The 16,838-nt window shown below is 45.7% G+C and overlaps 1 long non-coding RNA gene across 5 annotated transcripts in view; it reads left to right on the top strand.

Annotated features, from left to right (window-relative positions):
* LOC121097776 overlaps positions 1-16,838 on the top strand; it is a 45,183-nt gene that overhangs the window by 19,259 nt on the left and 9,086 nt on the right. For 3 of the 5 annotated variants that reach the window (XR_005831075.1, XR_005831076.1, XR_005831078.1), the window contains exons 2-4: positions 9,023-9,145; positions 9,449-11,807; positions 12,274-16,410. This is a non-coding gene — a long non-coding RNA (uncharacterized LOC121097776). The remainder of the gene's footprint in view (positions 1-9,022; positions 9,146-9,448; positions 11,808-12,273; positions 16,411-16,838) is intronic. The other 2 variants (XR_005831077.1, XR_005831079.1) reach the window with 2 other exon arrangements.

A 16,838-nucleotide genomic window follows, 5' to 3' on the forward strand; every position in this document is an offset into this window, starting at 1 on the left:
ATCAAAGTAGCAATCTTACAAAATGAAATCTGGCTATTATTTATCTGTTACGCTAACAAATTCTCTGACTTGCAAGAGTAAAGTTGAGCACCAGATATTTCAGTTACTATCATGGGGAAATTTCTTTTAAAAAAATAAAGTCTTGTAAATCGTACCCTCTGTAATGCAGGGCCCCTCATTTTCTCTAGTCATCCACTGCTTCAGTATGATCAGGTACGCTTGGAGTAGACAGGTCTGTTGTTCGAGTATTGATTTGTTAGTGCCCTTCCCATGGTAACAGCATTGCTTTGGAGTCTAGATGCTCATTGTGGCAGGCAGCCTGGACAAGTCAGCCCTCACTTCTTCTCCCTAATCTTCAATTGCTCCCACCAGAGATGCTGGGACATCCATTTCCACTTTTCCATCCTGCAGCCCCCTTGCCTTCCACCTTTTGTTGCTCCATTTGTTCTGCAGATCTCCCCTACCCAGGACTTACAAACATGGTGCTGAAGCCAGCCACTGGCCAAGCTCCCCAGGCCATGGGCAGGCACGGGTCCTCTCTGTCCTGCTCCAAGGTTCTTCCCATCTCACTTCTCTTGGTAGGAGAGATGGGGTTTTTTTTTCCTGTTCCCAGTCTGTCCTTCAAGGCTTCTCCAGCCATAGCCCTTGGTGTCATTGCAGGTACCTGGCTCTTGCATGCTCCTGTTCAGCTGTCCCCAGTAGCTGTGTCATATGCTACTGTACTGTGCCTGTAATCATACACCCAGAAACATGAGATCTGTGTAAAATCAGTTCCCAAGTTTCTTGCAATCAAAGTAAAAAAAAAAATCGGGAAGATGCTGCTTACTTTGAGGTTTACTTCCTCTGTTATGTCACTGCCTCGTTCCTCCTGGGATAGGACAAAGTCCTGCTTGCTGTACAACACAGAGGTACCCTAAAACCAGAGCAGCCAACTCCTTTTCTTTGCCAGCTTAGTCCCAGCTTGTGCTGCCCTCTGCTCAGACATGATGGCTCTCCAAATACAGAAGAGGTTTATATTCTTGTCACGGGGGAATATTGGCTTAGCAGCTATTTAAGCACTGCTTGATAAAGGATACTTAGGGAGCAAGGTAGTGAGGCAGGGTATAGGAAACAATGATTTTGTTGAGTGCTGCTGTGGAGCACAATGGTGCTAGAGTGATCTCTAACAATTGTAGGTCTCTCTGTATGTGTGTAAAGAAGAAAGGGCCAGTTTCTGCAGAGTATTAAGTGTGAGCACTGGTTGGTTTGTATCACAGACCTCCTGGCAGTTAAGTACGTTGCCACAGCAAGCAGGTCTCGGTTTTACACAGCGTGGACTCCTTGAGTTGTCATTGCTACTAAAAAAAGATCAATTTTCATGAATGGAGTACCAGGATAAGCGCTATGGGTCTTTAGGGCCGTATGAGTGCTCCTTCACTGGATTTATGCTGCAATTCCTAGGGCACTTCAGGGATTAATAGTCAAATCAGTGTTGGCGGTGCTGGTGTTGTAAATCCAATGATCCAGGCTAAACTGGTGCCTGGGGAAGCCAGTCTCTTCCAACAGCTCTACATCTTCATTTCTCAATTTATCTTCAGATATAATGTCTGAGGGAGCAAGATCAGCACGTCGGTGTGTGTCCCAGCAAGAAGGCTCCGTGTCAGGAGTCAAGACTCCCATCAAATAAACATGAAAAAGAATGGCCAAAGAAACTGAGAAACCAGAGATAAGCAAAGACACGTGGTGGATAAGGCTCAGAGAAATGAAGGAAGATGGGTAAATTGTTAATATAAAATGAAGTGGGAATACACAAACAAAATAATTATAATGCATGTTTCCGAATGTGCAGTATCACCCGCTCCGCTTGTCTTAGTGTGTTAGGCTTTTGAAACTTTTTACTTCAAGTAAACCAGCTTGAATAGGTTTATAGGGATATAAATCCCTAACACATATTATTAATACCAAGTTATAGGTGCCAACATTGGCATTTCTTATTCTATTAAATCTACGTATGGTTTTATTTATTGCTTTCTAAAAATAATACTAATAAAACCTATGCAAACCCCCAACTTTGAAGCAATCTAACCGTGTGCACTAGGGGGCTGTATTGCTGTACCTGTAGGAACTGTTAAATTGTGCTGGGGAAGCAAACTGTGCAGGCCAGGCGAGGTGAGGGCAGTGTCCTGGGGAAAGCCGAGCAAATGTGTGAGCGATTATAGAGCAAGCTTTATCTTGACAGGCACAGAAAGCTAATACTTGAGATGCACAGTGATCAAAGACGGTAAATAAAGATGCTTGTGCGATGCAAGAATAGGTCAGTGTTTTTTCAAAAAACAGGAAGTAATTATGAACTGAAGTGAGAGATGAGCAGAAGTACGTAAAGTTAACTCGTGTGTAAAAGTGACTGGGCTATAATCACTGTTACACTTTTGCTGATTGTCGTTGACACAAGAAAGAAATACCATAATTCTCTAGAAGGTCTGTCTCAGCAAGCCTTTGAGCTCTCAGAATCGATATAGAATCATAGAATCATTTTGGTTGAGAAAGACCTTTAAGATCATCGAGTCCAACTGTTAACCTATTTTATTCCTCTTGGCCAAATTGTGTTAGCAGCTGAATTTGGTCCCTAGGGACATCTGTACTGGGGAAAATAATTTCCATTCGAAACCCTCTGATCTGATTTCCTCTACCCAAATATCAAGCTGCTAATACAATTTCCACCCCCTTTCCCGCAGCTGGGCTGAGGCAGCATGCAGCAGCCTATGTGGGTCCTGCAGCTGTCCCTCCACGTCCTGTCTGTGTCTTGCCTCCCCTCCACGGCTGCCTTTCCTCCTCCTGCTGACGGCTCCTTTGGCCCTGGCAGGGAGCACAGAGCCCCTCTGTGCCAGTGTTTGTAGGGCGCCTTGGCCGACCGTACCCTGCGTGCCTGCCATCCTCCTGGCTCTGGCTGTGCCGTGTCGGGGCCGTGCCAGTGTGCCACAGGCGTACGACATATGCTCGGGGGTGGTTGTGCGTGGTTCCCTGGCAAAGCCGGTCGAGGAAAGGGTCGTGGTGGTGGGTGGACAGGCTGAGAATTGCCATTCAGACAGCTGGGTAGACCTTTATTTGTGTTACGAAGCCTGAATTTTCATTTCTTGCAAGCGTAGGTTTGCTAGAGGAAATCTTGTGAGTGTGTGGAAGCCCATCCTCTTGCGTCAGGGGTTTGTTTGACCGTGTGGCTGGTCAGCGAGCGTCATCTTTTGATGTACCCTGTACCCCCCAAATGTTTCTTATCCGTATGTTTTTCCATGAGTTTTTCTGCTTGATCAGCTCATCTTTAACTCATGGATTAGGACGAGATGTGTGTCCCTGTCCCCCCCAGCAGTTAAGTTATTCTTTCGAGCTGAAGGTTCGTTATTTCCGTACAGTCCTGACTCCTTGTCATCTCAAATCGCAGCTGCTGCTTCAGGGTCAGTAAAATAGACTGGCTTTTCGGTGTGGGAAGAAACCGAGAAAGCGCTGGGAAATGTAGTCAAAATATACCTTAGTGGCACAGAAATCAGAAGTCAAATAATAATCCCAAAATGTTTTCAGAAAACGTGAATGATTGAAAAGCCGGGGTTTAAAATGCAGCGAGGGAGGCGCTGGGAGGGCCGGGCGCGGAGGCTGCGCTCACTAGAGGGCGGCCCGAGACCGGGCTGGGGCCAGCTGCCCGCTCTGAGTTTTCTGTACGTATTTCTACGTGCTGTTCTAATTCAACTAACTGTTTCAAATTTGGTGTTTGTGTGTGTTTTGTATGGTTTTTTTTTGTTTGTTTGCTTGTTTTTTTTAAGTTTAAAAGCTATTTCCTCTTTTGGAAAAAATGTGGCTGTTTGCAGCTTTTTGTAGCATGCAGGACTCTGGTTCCCTTGTACACTGACCTTTTCTGCATCACAGTAAGATTATCAGTGGAAAGAGGATTTTGAAGGAATTCAATTTCACTGCGAGTTAAGGAGGCCACTTTTTTGAACACCAGTATATTCTAATATCAAAATAAGAAGCTATATCCTTCTTAAAATATTAAGAATATGAGTGAACCTAGAATACTTGGAGATAACTACTGCAACTACCCAGCCATACCTCGCAGAGCAACTGTAAAAAAGCAACGCTTGTTACCCAAAACAGTAATGAGGAGTCAGAAAGCTGAGGCTTTGGTAGCTGACATTCTGTTTCCCTGCCTGCTGAGATTGTGCGTGATCCAAACGCGCATCAGGATGGCAGGCACTGCTGCTGCTCCTGAGCAGCTTGTATTTACTAATTAATACTAGCATTCTGCATTCATGTATAATTCCATGACAGTCTGTCTTACAGTCATTACTTTTGCTGTGCTTTGAGTCTCATTTAGATCTTGCTAAATATTTTATTTTAAAACATAATTAACATTGGCTCATATGTGATAGGGATGTATGATGCAAAATGAGTATTGAAAATGATAAATTACAAAGTAATAATAGTCATTGGATTTATAGCAGGTTTTGGTTAAACGTCATTAACATAATTCATTAAAATTTAAAAATAATACAGATAAGATTTTAGGCACAGAGGTCAATTATATCAAAAATGTTTAGACTTTTTGCTAGAAAAGGCTTGTCAAATTGTGCAAGCCTGTGTGATATGGTTTGGTTGTCTTGGCACTTTACCCATGGTAAGTCATTTTTGGCCAAAAATGTGTTACTGCGTACTGCATGTTACTATTCGTGATAGAGTGCAATGGGAAAAGTGATAGCTCACAGAGCTTGGTGCTGCAGTACTGTGGCTGCTCCGGTATTTGTGCATCCCTGTCAGCCAGGGTCCTTCCTCTGCTCACCTCCAAACCTCCTGTCCCTGCCAGACCACCCACATGCAGTAAGCTCCTAAACATGAGTTTTAGATATGCTATGTGTAACTCCGCCACAGGGCTCTGGAGGGAGACGAGCAGTTTTCACTAGGGCTAAGGTGACAGGAAGAGGCATGTTTTGCACAAAGCTTATGTTAAAAATAATTTGTTTCACTGAAGCATCTTTTGCTGTGTTTCCCATGGAGTGCTTCAGCGCTAGCTGCTTGGGTCAGAGTCGAGGGAGAGGGCACCCTCCATCTCGGAGGGGGCTGTCGCTGGGACCACAGGGGCTGCCCGTGCCGCCCTGACCCACGAAGGAGCAGGAGGCTTCAGCCATCCAGGGCAGTGTCTGCAGTGCAGCCGCCTCCTGCACAGCTCACAAGCCAGCAGGCACTTCATGCCAAACAGCCGCTGTGCCTGAAGTTAGGGACTGGGATGAAATCCCAGGGAAATTGACAAGGTTCATTAATTAAACAGATACAAATTTTTCATTTTTCCTCTGTAATGAGGCATCTTTCTCAAAGGCATCACTATCGGCAAGGCCCTGTTGCTGCCAGACTCTTTCGAAGTAACACACTTAGGCTGGCAGGAGCAAACAATTTTTTTTAATGAAACGAGTCAGCTTGCACATCTCCAAAGAAAGAGAGGCATTGCTGAGTCCACACGCATGGTCTCATCTGCCAAGGTGCTGCGTAGCTTCAGGTTCTGCTGGTTGGAAGGTGTTTGTCACAGCATGCCAGCTCATGAGAGTCCTGCCCAGGGGGGCGTGTGTCTCCACAAATTCAGGTACTGCAGCCCAGAGAAAACGAGTGCAAAGCGTTTGTCAGTTGAAACTGGGCTGAATGCGCTCTGCTGCTACAGCCAACACCTGAACTAGCAGTGTCCAGGGCTGCTGCCTGAGGCAGCAAGGGGTGACAGCTGCTTTATCCAGCTGTTACGGAGTAGTCAGTAGTCACACAGGTGTGACTATGCTTGTAATGCATGTAGGCAGCATTTTCTTTTTTTTAAATAATGTTCCTTGTATCTACATCAGCTTTTTATCAATCAATGACAATATAAACTGTGGCCCAAAGCATCAAAAGGAATTCAGGCAGACCCCTCTCACTGGAGTGCAGTGGAGGGCACTGGGCCGTCTCTTGGTATTTCCACTTGAAGTCTTTATATGTGGGAGGGTGAAGAGCAGTCCCAGCATCTGAGCGCTCTGACCCCCACCGCAGGCAAGGTCTTTATGAGCAGTGGTCAGCGTTCAGCTCCCTGTCCGTAACCTGATTTCTTCTGAACTGCTGGTGTGTGGCGGGGCAGTGAGGGAGTTAAAGCTGCTGGATTGCTTTGATAATTGACCAAAAAAAAAATCCCATCCAAGCCAACCAAAAAACCCCTGTTTGAGGTCAGTGCTCTTATAAGTGCCTTTTAAAGAAACAATAACCTGATACAATAGAAATATTTTTGTTCCTCTCTTCAGTAGAAATCTGATAAACCACAGAGAGAGGCAGGTGTCCAAGGAGATAAAAGTAATAAATGCGGCTGCAGTTCTGGAGTGAGCTAGCCTGTCAGGCTGGTAATTAAATGAAAGCCCCTCTCAGGAAATGCTGGAAGCTAATAGATATACACGGAGATGCCAATTCATTTGCCTCAGCAATGTATGTTAATTATAGCATGAGATTAATTTATACATTTTGCAGTGGGGAAAAAATAGCAGGGGTGGGAGGGGGAGAGCTTTCATCCTGCCAGTGATTATTTCAGGTGGTAGAGGTTATTAAGCACCTTATACTTCTTAAAAACAGAACAGTGGGTGAGAATGGGAGAGAGAAAATGTTTAATTGGAACAGGTCCTCTAAACAAAATTAACTAGTCACAGATTTATAACTGACCTGAACCACATTTGCAGACAGCTGCCAGGGGATCCTTTGCTTTGCCACAGCTCAGTAAGTACAGAGCCCCTGTTAGCAAATAGATTCAGCTTGAGTCACTCTGTGTTGGTGTGGTGTAAAAGGATTTCTAAGAGTTACATGAGTGTGAAATTAGGAGTGCTGCAGTGGTGGATCACACCTACAGGACAAGCAGCAGTTATTTGAGACCACGCTAGGCTCAAGGATGCTTTGGTAGGTGCATGGAGGTGCAGGAAAGGACTGACTTGTCATTAAAAGTGTGCTGGTGATCACTAGCAGAGCGGCATGTGCCACCTGGGCTTGGGGCAGTGAGTAGGTCTCTGCTCAGGACCCCGTCAGCTTTAGTGATGTGACACTAACTGTTGACAGAGCTGCCCAGCTCGTTCTAGTTTGTGGTCGTCTCGCTCTGGAAGTGAAATAACTGAGGCCAGGCAGACATTGAAGTGGGGGAGATGCTGGCGCTTTCCTCAGTGAGAGGACTGTGACCCTGCTGCGTGCATGGGCAGTGTGTGTTTGTGTGTTACAGTCCCTCTCTGAGGTCATTTTTGACCCTTGTGTCCAGTTTCAATCACCCTTGTCACCGCTGTCAAGCTCTCCCGTAACATCGCTGGGGCTCTTGTGCCCAGCCGCCTTCGTTAGCGGGTAGATGGATAGATGTGCCGTTAGCATTGCGTGCTCTGCCCCGCGGTGAGTCCGGAGATGCTGGGGCTTGCTGGTGGTGTGTGCCACTGCACAGCCCCTCTGCTGCCAGCAGCGCGGGGCTCTGCTGGGTGCGTGGCGCTTGTGGGAATGGGGCACCCATTTACACTTCCAAGTGTGGCGTTAAGGGCATGACTATAGGTATTTCAGCTCTGAAACACAGTGCAGCACAGCAGGCTTCTTTCTAAAAAAGTCCTTTGATCTGTAAAATTATCAGCATTGAGGCAGCAGAAGCAAAGCAGATTTTCCTTTATTTTCTTCTGCCTTGGAGGAGGAATACTCGCTTGCCCTTCAGTATGATTACATCCCATTTACCAACACTTTTTTCTGAATTTCAGACCTATGTTTTGGAACAGTCACAAGCAAGAAGTGTTTCTTTTCAGAGCCTGGAGCAGTCAGCATGAGGATAAAGTTTATTTAACAAAAAGAATACTTCCAGCTGAATTTGTATTGTGAAATTACAGGTCCATTTAAAGCAAAATAGAAATGGTGGTGGGTTAGGATCAGGGAAGGAAGATAATGACATCCACTGCAAAGTGCGTCCAACAGCTGTCTTCAAATTTTTAAGTTTTTATAGGACACTTTTGTTTGTGTAATTATGCAAAAGAATAGAACTAAAAAAAAAAAGGTACTAGATGCTGAAAGCAAGCTCAAGTCTTGCTCAGGGAGTGCAGGTGGAGAGGTTATAAATGGTGTCTCAAATGCTGACTGATTTCAGGGCGATGGGCTCTGTCCTTTCTGTCATGGACCAGGATGGAGGTCTGTGACATTCCTGCTCGCACATGTCCTGTACTGGTTTGGGCTGGGATAGAGTTAATTTTCTTCACAGTAGCTAGTATGGGGCTGTGTTTTGGATTTGTGCTGAAAACAGTGTTGATCGATAACACAGGGATGTTTTCATTATTGCTGAGCAGTGCTTACGCAGAGCCAAGGCCTTTTCTGCTCCTCACCCCACCCTGCCAGCAAGTGGGCTGGGGGAGCACAGAGAAGTCGGGAGGGGACACAGCTGGGACAGCTGGCCCCAGCTGATCCAAAGGGGTATCCCACACCGTATGGCATCATGCAGCTCAGCATAGAAAGCTGGGGGAAGAAGGAAGCAGGGGATGTTCAGAGTCACGGCATTTGTCTTCCCAAGTAACAGTTATGTGTGCTGGAGCCCTGCTGCCCTGGAGATGGCTGAACACCTCCCTGCCCATGGGAGGCAGTGAATTAATTCCTTGTTTTGCTTTGCTTGCATGCATGACTTTTGCTTTACCTATTGAACTGTCTTTATCTCAGCCCATGAGTTTTCTCACTTTTCCGATTGTCTCCCCCATCCTGCCGCAGGGGAGTGAGCGAGCGACTGCGTGGTGCTTGGTTGCCAGCTGGGGTTAAACCATGACAGTCCCCAAGGGATGGCTGGCCCAGGCAGGACCCTGCAGGGTGCGATCCCCACCAGGGCTGGCCCTGGCCACACACTGCTCGCACTGCAGCCATTGCCCTGGTCCCACATAAGTCAGCTCAGTCTCTTTTGTTCCAGACTGCAGCTGTCAATACGCACATTTTTCATTAAAAGAGGGTTGTCAACAGCTTTTTGTAATAGTATTTTAAATGTAGTTTGTTCTCGCTACTCTTGCTACAGAAACTGGCTGCTACGTCTCCTCCCAGGCACTGCTGTGATGTCCTCCTGCCCTGCTCTGAGCAATCCCTGTTGGTGCTACTGTAACAGCTGGAGGCCAGCTAGGAACAAACACAGGAATGTTTTGTAAGTCTGAGCCCTTCCGCTACCCTGGCATTTAAACAGAGATTGTTTTAATAGTTGTCCTCTTCTTGCAAGTTAAAACAACCAAAAAATATAGAAATAATAATTTCCCACATTGCTTTGCATGTAAAAATACCAAGCCCCACAGTTGCCCCCATTTTTGCTGCCAACGCAGACACGTGGGATCAGTTTTGGGGGTTAAAACCAGGGATGTTCAAGTTGCCAGTGAAGACAGGTTACCTGCAGACTGCAGCTCAAATTCTGCTCTGGCTCAGTAGCACTGAGACATTTTCCCACTTTGAACAGAGGTGATGAGTGAAGAAACCAGTTGGAGCCCTGTGTTCTCCCTGAGCATCGGCAGAGGTGTTTCCGCGGGCCGGCTGCGAGTGCGCCTTCAGACACAGCACGGCACTCGCTGCAGCTCCGCTCCGAGGGCCTGGCGCTGCCAAGAGCTGTGAGTTTAAAACTAGCTGAGCCTCCCACACGGCAACATGATTTACTAAACCACTAAGATATTGGGTCAGCCTTGTAAATCATTTTAATTATTTCACTAAACAGGTTGTGGAAATAGATCAATAGAAAATATGGCATTTAGGCTTACAATGCTGTGCATTCATTATGGGAAAGAAATTATATTAAATGATTTAGGAGCTAATAATATCTGAAAATAACAATTTAATGGAAGCCTTCCAATCCTGCACTTTGAAAGCAGGATACAGCTATACACAGTCTACCCATTTTAATCTCAGTCAAGTATACACAGCAATTTTTTGATTCTCAGAAATGTCAGTCAAGTACAAGTAACTTACAGACTTTCAGCATCCCATAAATTACATTATAATAAAACAAAACCAAAGAAACTGTCAACAATCATTTTTACATACTGGCAGGGTCACACAAACCAGGCACGTAAAAAATAAGAAAATACATTACAATATAACAAAGTGGCGGTGTTACACAGCAGGGGCTATTTTCCACTTGCAATTGCTATTTCTGTGAGACTGTGGTTTGCACTGCTGGGCTTGAAGGGCACTTCTCTCTAAAATGTTGGGGGGTTGTTTCAAACATCAGAATACTAAATGCATGCTATATACATGAAATATAGATAAAGAGACGGCAAGGGAAAGAAACCAGAAAAACCTAATCTCTCCTGTGCAGAAAAAGCCAGGTGTCACCATTCAGTACTTGAGGTCAGCGTTGCTCTGTGACAATTATTTTACTGTGGCTAAACTAAATTTGGTACGCTGTGTCCTGGTTTTCTTAATGCATGCATGATAGTCACCTGTGCTGTTAAAATATTTTCTCCTGAAATAAGCTGTGCATTGTGACTATGTAATGCCTTATTGGCCATCAAGTAACTACGCTGAACCAAGCAGGCACGACTGTGGGCAGAATTTAAGCTGCAATCAGATAGTGCACCTGTGTCGCCTGCTCGTTTCAAAGTCTGCAGCCTACTGATAGGCAGTTGTCATATCGGCTATCTCCATTCTGGTTTGCAGGCAGAGTTAAGCTTTGCTTTAAGGCCTCTGGCTAGATAGCATTTGAATTATGCACTTCATCACACCCCAATTAGCTGGGGATGCATGACGAAAATCATTATCAGTGAGTTTATTTGGGAAAACACCTTATTTGCTACTTGGTTCAGCATATGAAGGAAAACACCTCCCCCCCCCCCCCCCCCCCCCCCCCCCCTTTCTCTCCACTGAGAAAAGCTTGTTTTAAAGCAGAGGGAAACTTTGAGCTGTGGCAAATTGTTCTGCTCCTGCTTATTCACCTGTCCCCTTGAGCTCCATCTGGCCGTTTTAGGAACGTTAAGTGTTGTGCAAATAAAAATAAATGGCTTCAGCATGACCACAGAACTGACTGAGCACATTCCCTGTGCAGGCTGTGCAGCATGTCTGTCTCTTACTCCCAAGACCCCGCAGCAGGTGAGTTTTACGGTGTCCCCAGGTAAATGGCACCTGTGGCTTCCCACACTGCCCCCTCCAGTTTGCAGTCACACTCCCAGCTATAAGCAACAAACTGGACGGATGTTTTTCCCAAGCCCTGTAAATGCCAGCAGCAATAGATGAGGACTGAATGAAGGGAACCGCACTGTGTGAACACATGGCATTTTCATGGCCCTGAACATGAGCAGTGCTTTCTTTGGTGCTGCTCTGCTCCAAAACCCGGCAGTGGCAAGGTTTGAATTAACCTGGGTAATGAGCCTAAACTTGATTGACTTTTCCATGCACATTTATGACTAGGTTGACAAATACTTTCTGAACCCAGCAAAGCGCCACGCTTTTGCTTTTGAGATGCTTTGCTTTAGTGAAATGCTTTAGTCTAGCGTAAGTAGCATAAAACCTCTCTGGTCTTAAAATGATTAACTCTAGGGTTAATAAAGAGATTTTATGTTCCTGGAAAATATTGCAAAAAGTTCAACTTCTCACATTTTACATGCTGGCAAGCTGGCTTTAGTTCCATTTCCTCTGTCTTGATATTAAATCATGTTACAGTTCAGATTTTGACAGGTGCCTGGTGTGTGTTGCTACCTACTGTTTGCTGGGGTTTGAGCTCCCCCAGCCCGGCAGCAGCGAGGCGAGCCTTTCTCCTGTCTCCCCTTACACACTGAAGAACTGCAAGGTGGCCACATCTACAAACCCACAACAGGATCAGTGCACTGGTATGTACTCAGTTTTGGCCTTCCTGTCTTGTCAAACCCTGCTTATCTCCCTGGAGATGGAAATGGCAGTGTTAGTAATTATTAAAAGATTTCACTATATAAGGAGTCTGGCTGCTGCCTTCAGTGGGACTTGCCTAGCTCACACACAGTCATTAGCTCAACCAGTGACTTAACCATAAACCGAGGTGCATTCTAACCAGGATTGCAATTAGCACCTTGCTGTGCATTTAACTAACTTGGGACTTTCATACCACTATACTATAAAAGCTGAAATTATATCCAAGCACTCTATAAATGGATGACACTATTATCATTATTTGTAGCACTGAATGATTGTATTTTTACTGTCTTGCACTGAATTAGCATAAATGAATCACAAATGTGAGTGTATTTCGGTAAAGATCATAAAGTAACTGATGCTTCTTTAATCAAACTGTGCATTTTCATGTCTCATTTGATTTTGTAGCCTTCAGCTTCTCTTGTGCACTTCCTTGAGTGCTGCGTTCCCCTCAGGGTAACAGGTACCACTGACGCACGGTTCCAGCTAGATCATCGCTCAGCACCGTTATTCCTTGGCCTGACTCAGATTTAGATGTGCACACCATTTCCTTGTCCAAAGATTTATCAGCATTCCCGAGGAAGCGCAGCTCCCAAGCTCCCGTGCTGTCACGGTAAGGCACGCTGACTAGGCCTTTTGGCTTTCCAGAGCAGCGCACGTTTGGTGCAACAATGTGTTGTACTTAACAGCAGCCTCATTCCTGTCAGAGACACAGGATTAGTTTAACTAGGGAAAGCAGACTTTTAAATCCCGAGGCACTTTTGAGGGTCCCTTCGGGAACGATGGGTGGCTTTTCCTTGTGCTCCCGCTGTCCTTGCTGGCTCAGAGCTGGGGGAGAGGCAGTGGCTGTCCAGTGGAGCGGAGTGCGCGAGGCTGAGCCGTGCACTGGGACGCTGAGCAAGAGGTTTCCTGAGCTGCGCTGGCCACGGCCCTGGGAGCCTGGCGGCATCGCCCCCGCTGCCCTGCTTTCAGGGCTTTCAAGAGCCCAGGCAGTGGAGGAAGAGAAGTAAGAGTCCTCACCACCACACCGGTGGTGCTCTGGAGGCTGCAGGGGCAGGTTCTCTGAGAGCGTGTCTCGGAGACGGCCCATCTCCCAGCCTAGGGCTGCCTGATGCCATCAGAGGCCACGCGTCCTAAGGGGTGATTTAGTTACCAGACCCTTTGCTAAAACCTGCCCGAGCTGTTCCTATCTAGGTCCCGGCAACACACCGTGTTGCTGCTCTTGGGAGGGCAGGATGAGGCAAACCGAGGCGGAGTGTCAGAGCCCTGGCACCGACCTTCCTCATACCCATCCTAACATACCCTAATTACAGCATGTACAGTAAAAAGAGGCTCTGCCATGGTAATTTAGAGCTAAACCTCCTGTTTACCATTGACTATAAATACTGAAGCACTCTTAAAAAAATAATTAAAAACTGTTACAATAAACACAGCACAGAAATCAGAAGTATCCTACTATTTTTTGTCAAAACAGCTGTCTCTGACTGACAGCCTAAATATGAGCACTTGCCTAGATACCATGTAGATCACCCTAAACCCCCAAATGAGTCATGATACTCACTGGATTGTCAGAGCAACTTGCAAGCCTGAAAAATATTTAGGAATGAAAAACTCCTATTCTAGTTTATTTTAAAAAATCAATTTCTTCAGATTTGCAAGGAAAGTGACAGGAAAATCCAAAAATAAGAGCCTATTTTATGTGGTACTGTCTTTTCATCCTGTGTAACTCTACCTGTTACTATTACTGGTGCCTGTTACTGTTACTGTGTAAAGTCTTACCTGCTGTTTCCTATTTCAAGGGTATTAACACAGACATGAATTAAAAGTTTCTGACAGATCTGGTCACAGAATAGAAATACAAAAAATAGCTTAACACCGTCTTTCCCAGAGTAAATTCCAAAAATGTCCTATTTGAAAAGTATAATCTCTAATTGAACTGTAAGCATTTTTGAGTTATTTATTAAGATACTTGCTAATATTGTGATACAAGATACTTATAAGATGATTTTCCATATGAAATTTAAGAAACATTTTGACAGTAACAGGAAACCAAATCTATAGGCAACAACTAGGGAACTTCAATAACTAACTCTACAGCAAGGTCCTCTCTGATTTGACTCTTAATGTACTAGGACTGTCCGTGACTGCTGTAGTAAGAAGTCTGGCAGTCACCATAGGCAGACCAGGAGATTTCAGTCCATTCGTTGACGTTGGCGTGGCTCCTTAAAGCCGTCTTGGTCAGTGCTAAGTTTTGGATGGTCATTGATGCAGAGCTGAAGCACCTATTTTCCCAGGCTGGCTCCATTTGTAATAATAGCCATCTTTATTCTGCAGAGATTACTGCGTTTTAGAAACATGGTCTAAAAATAGCAACAAACCCCTCCTTTGCTTCCTCTTCCCCATCCCCTGTCAAACCACACGGCTGTACCCAGAGAACAGGCGCTGCTGCTGCTCTGGGGCAGGCCAGGCTGATGCAGAAATCCCTCACAGCCGCCGTCCTGCCTTGCTGGGATTCTTCCAGCCTTGGTCTCATTCTGTTTTAGGGCCGCTAATTTCCCATGGAGTAACTGCAACTGTGTGATCAAAACCCAGACCTGCCCCACGCATGCACACAGCCGTGGGCTCTGCCTCAGGGCGTCTTGCCAGAGAGCGAAGCCCCAGACGCCCAGCAGCCCCCTGCATCGCAGGTCAGTGATCTGATCCGCAGCGCTACAAGGCTGCCAGGTATGTAGACAAAAACGCCACAAAAGCCCAAAAACAGTGAGGAAGAAAAAAATTCCCCATCTTTCCTCTGCTGTAAGAGGATGTTTTACCATTAAACGCTCTCTATTCATCAGCAATAATTTGTGTATGTCGGGATCTTCGCACTCTCCCACGGCCCGTAGCATTGGTTTTCCCTACCTGGTGGCAGAGAACCCGGGGGGTGTCACAGGTGGCGTCCCCACGGGCTGGCAGCTCACTGGGCTGCACGGCTGAGCTGCCTTGGCAGGGCTGGGGGAGCTCTCCCTGCTCCCAGCAAACCCAGCCAGCGTGCTCGCTTGCTACAAATTAATATTCTCGCAACAATCCCCCTCCAATCAGTCTTTGCTAAAAGCATTAATTAAGACTTTAACATTTTTGATCCCATCAATTTTCTGTTCTCTTCTTATTAAATAGATGTACCAGGGGAGTTTGAATAATAACTGCCCAAAGTTTGGGGATAATGAATAAATGAACTTCGCTAGCCTCTGGCTAAGCATGAAATTTACTGTGTAGTAACAAATGCAGCAGTGGCAGCTCATACATTAACCAACCTAGTTTTGACACGCAAGTTTGGGAGCACATTATTTACTTACTAGTTCTAAGTGAGACTGGGCTCCAAAATGTTTTATGCAGGAAATGAAAAATGACATGTTCAGACAGTCCTTTGCATTCTGCCTCACTGTGAAGCTGCTCACTCGCCCATCTTCCCTTCGGTGGGGCTCTGGCCCTCTGGCCACGCACAGTGATGTTCTCAGGACTGCACACTTTCTTTTCTTCAGGAGTTTTGCCAGAACAGGAGCATACCAGGAGGTACACAGTTTTGCTTTTTACTTGCTAGGTCTTGGCACTTTGAAGGTCACCTGCATGCTCTAAAATGACTTTTGTTCCATGTATTTTTACATGTGCATGGCTCCAGTACCAGCTCTGTTACAATGCTGTAAATCCATTCATTTTTGTAGAACTCCATTAACTCGCAGTGAATTTATAGCTGTGTAACTGTGAGCAAGCCATGGCTGATGGTGCAGACTGGAAATATTACAAGGAAAAGTGCAAAGTTCTATTGATTTTCTTTCAGGAAAAAATGTGTGTTTCCTTATGATTACATTACAGATGACTCAGCTCTGGCCCCCAACAGCCATCACTCACGCTTCCCAGCTCAGCCGCTCACTGGCTTTGCGAGGAGGAGCCCCTGACTGTGCTGTCCCCAGCGCCAGGACCAGGTGCCGTCTCCTCGGGTGCCCGGTGACGCACCCACCCCACCACCGGCGCTGGAGAACGTTCTGCCCGGCTCTGTGTGGCACTGCAGGAGACACGCTGCCTTTCCGTGGCTCTGCAGTCCAAGCACTTATTCCTAATCAATTCTGACAGCAGACACCATGAGGAATGCTGAGATTTATGAAAGAGCAAGATTTGCCACTAGGCCCTGTCTATTAAGGGTGCAGCAAACCCTCACTTTGCCCTTTGTAAATACAACCAGCAGAAGCAAGGCACTTGCCCTTTTCAGAAGAGCGAGCACTCTCAAAGGACAGATGTTTTAGCAAAAGTCTTTAACATGCTTGCAAGCAGCAAGGTTCCAAATTCTCTATGTTCTTCCATCAAAATGCTTCTCATTTCTTTAAGTGCTTTTTAAAGACTAAATACTGTACTGAAAGCTACAGTTCTTTTTAGCCATGGGGCTAAAGCATGCATGGGGCCAAACGTAGGCTGTGTGTTTTGCAAAAAAGCTGACCTGAACATGGAAACAGAGGCCCCAGAACCTGGAGGACTCATTCTGCACGATTCTGAAGGCGACGCATAGCAAAGGTAACGTAGAGCGAGCTGGGTTATCTTGGCAATCCGCTCCCTTGTTGAAGTTATCCTGCATGCCGAGAATGAGTTATCTCTGCGTGTGTGCAGGTCTTCACTGGAAAGAAAAGATGCCTATTGCTCTTGTTAGACGAGATTTTTCATCAAATCCTCAGGTTATTATTTAGTAGGCCTGAGTTTTTATAGTGGCTTGGGATACAAGAATTGTTATTCCTACCATGGCACACTTCATTCTGATCTCAGAAAGGATAAAAAAAGTTATTTTTAGTTGCAGTTTTAATATTTTTTCATGTTTAATGTGATTAAAGTCTAAAATACCTTGATAATTCTACTCCTGCCACTGCACGCAAAACTTCTAGTTACTGCTACATGCCCGTGCAGGTAACAGGCTACAATACAATGGGAAGGACAAATACGAGAGGCCG

Source organism: Falco naumanni, chromosome 15 (assembly GCF_017639655.2).
Source record: "Falco naumanni isolate bFalNau1 chromosome 15, bFalNau1.pat, whole genome shotgun sequence".
NCBI classification, from domain to species: Eukaryota; Metazoa; Chordata; class Aves; order Falconiformes; family Falconidae; genus Falco; species Falco naumanni.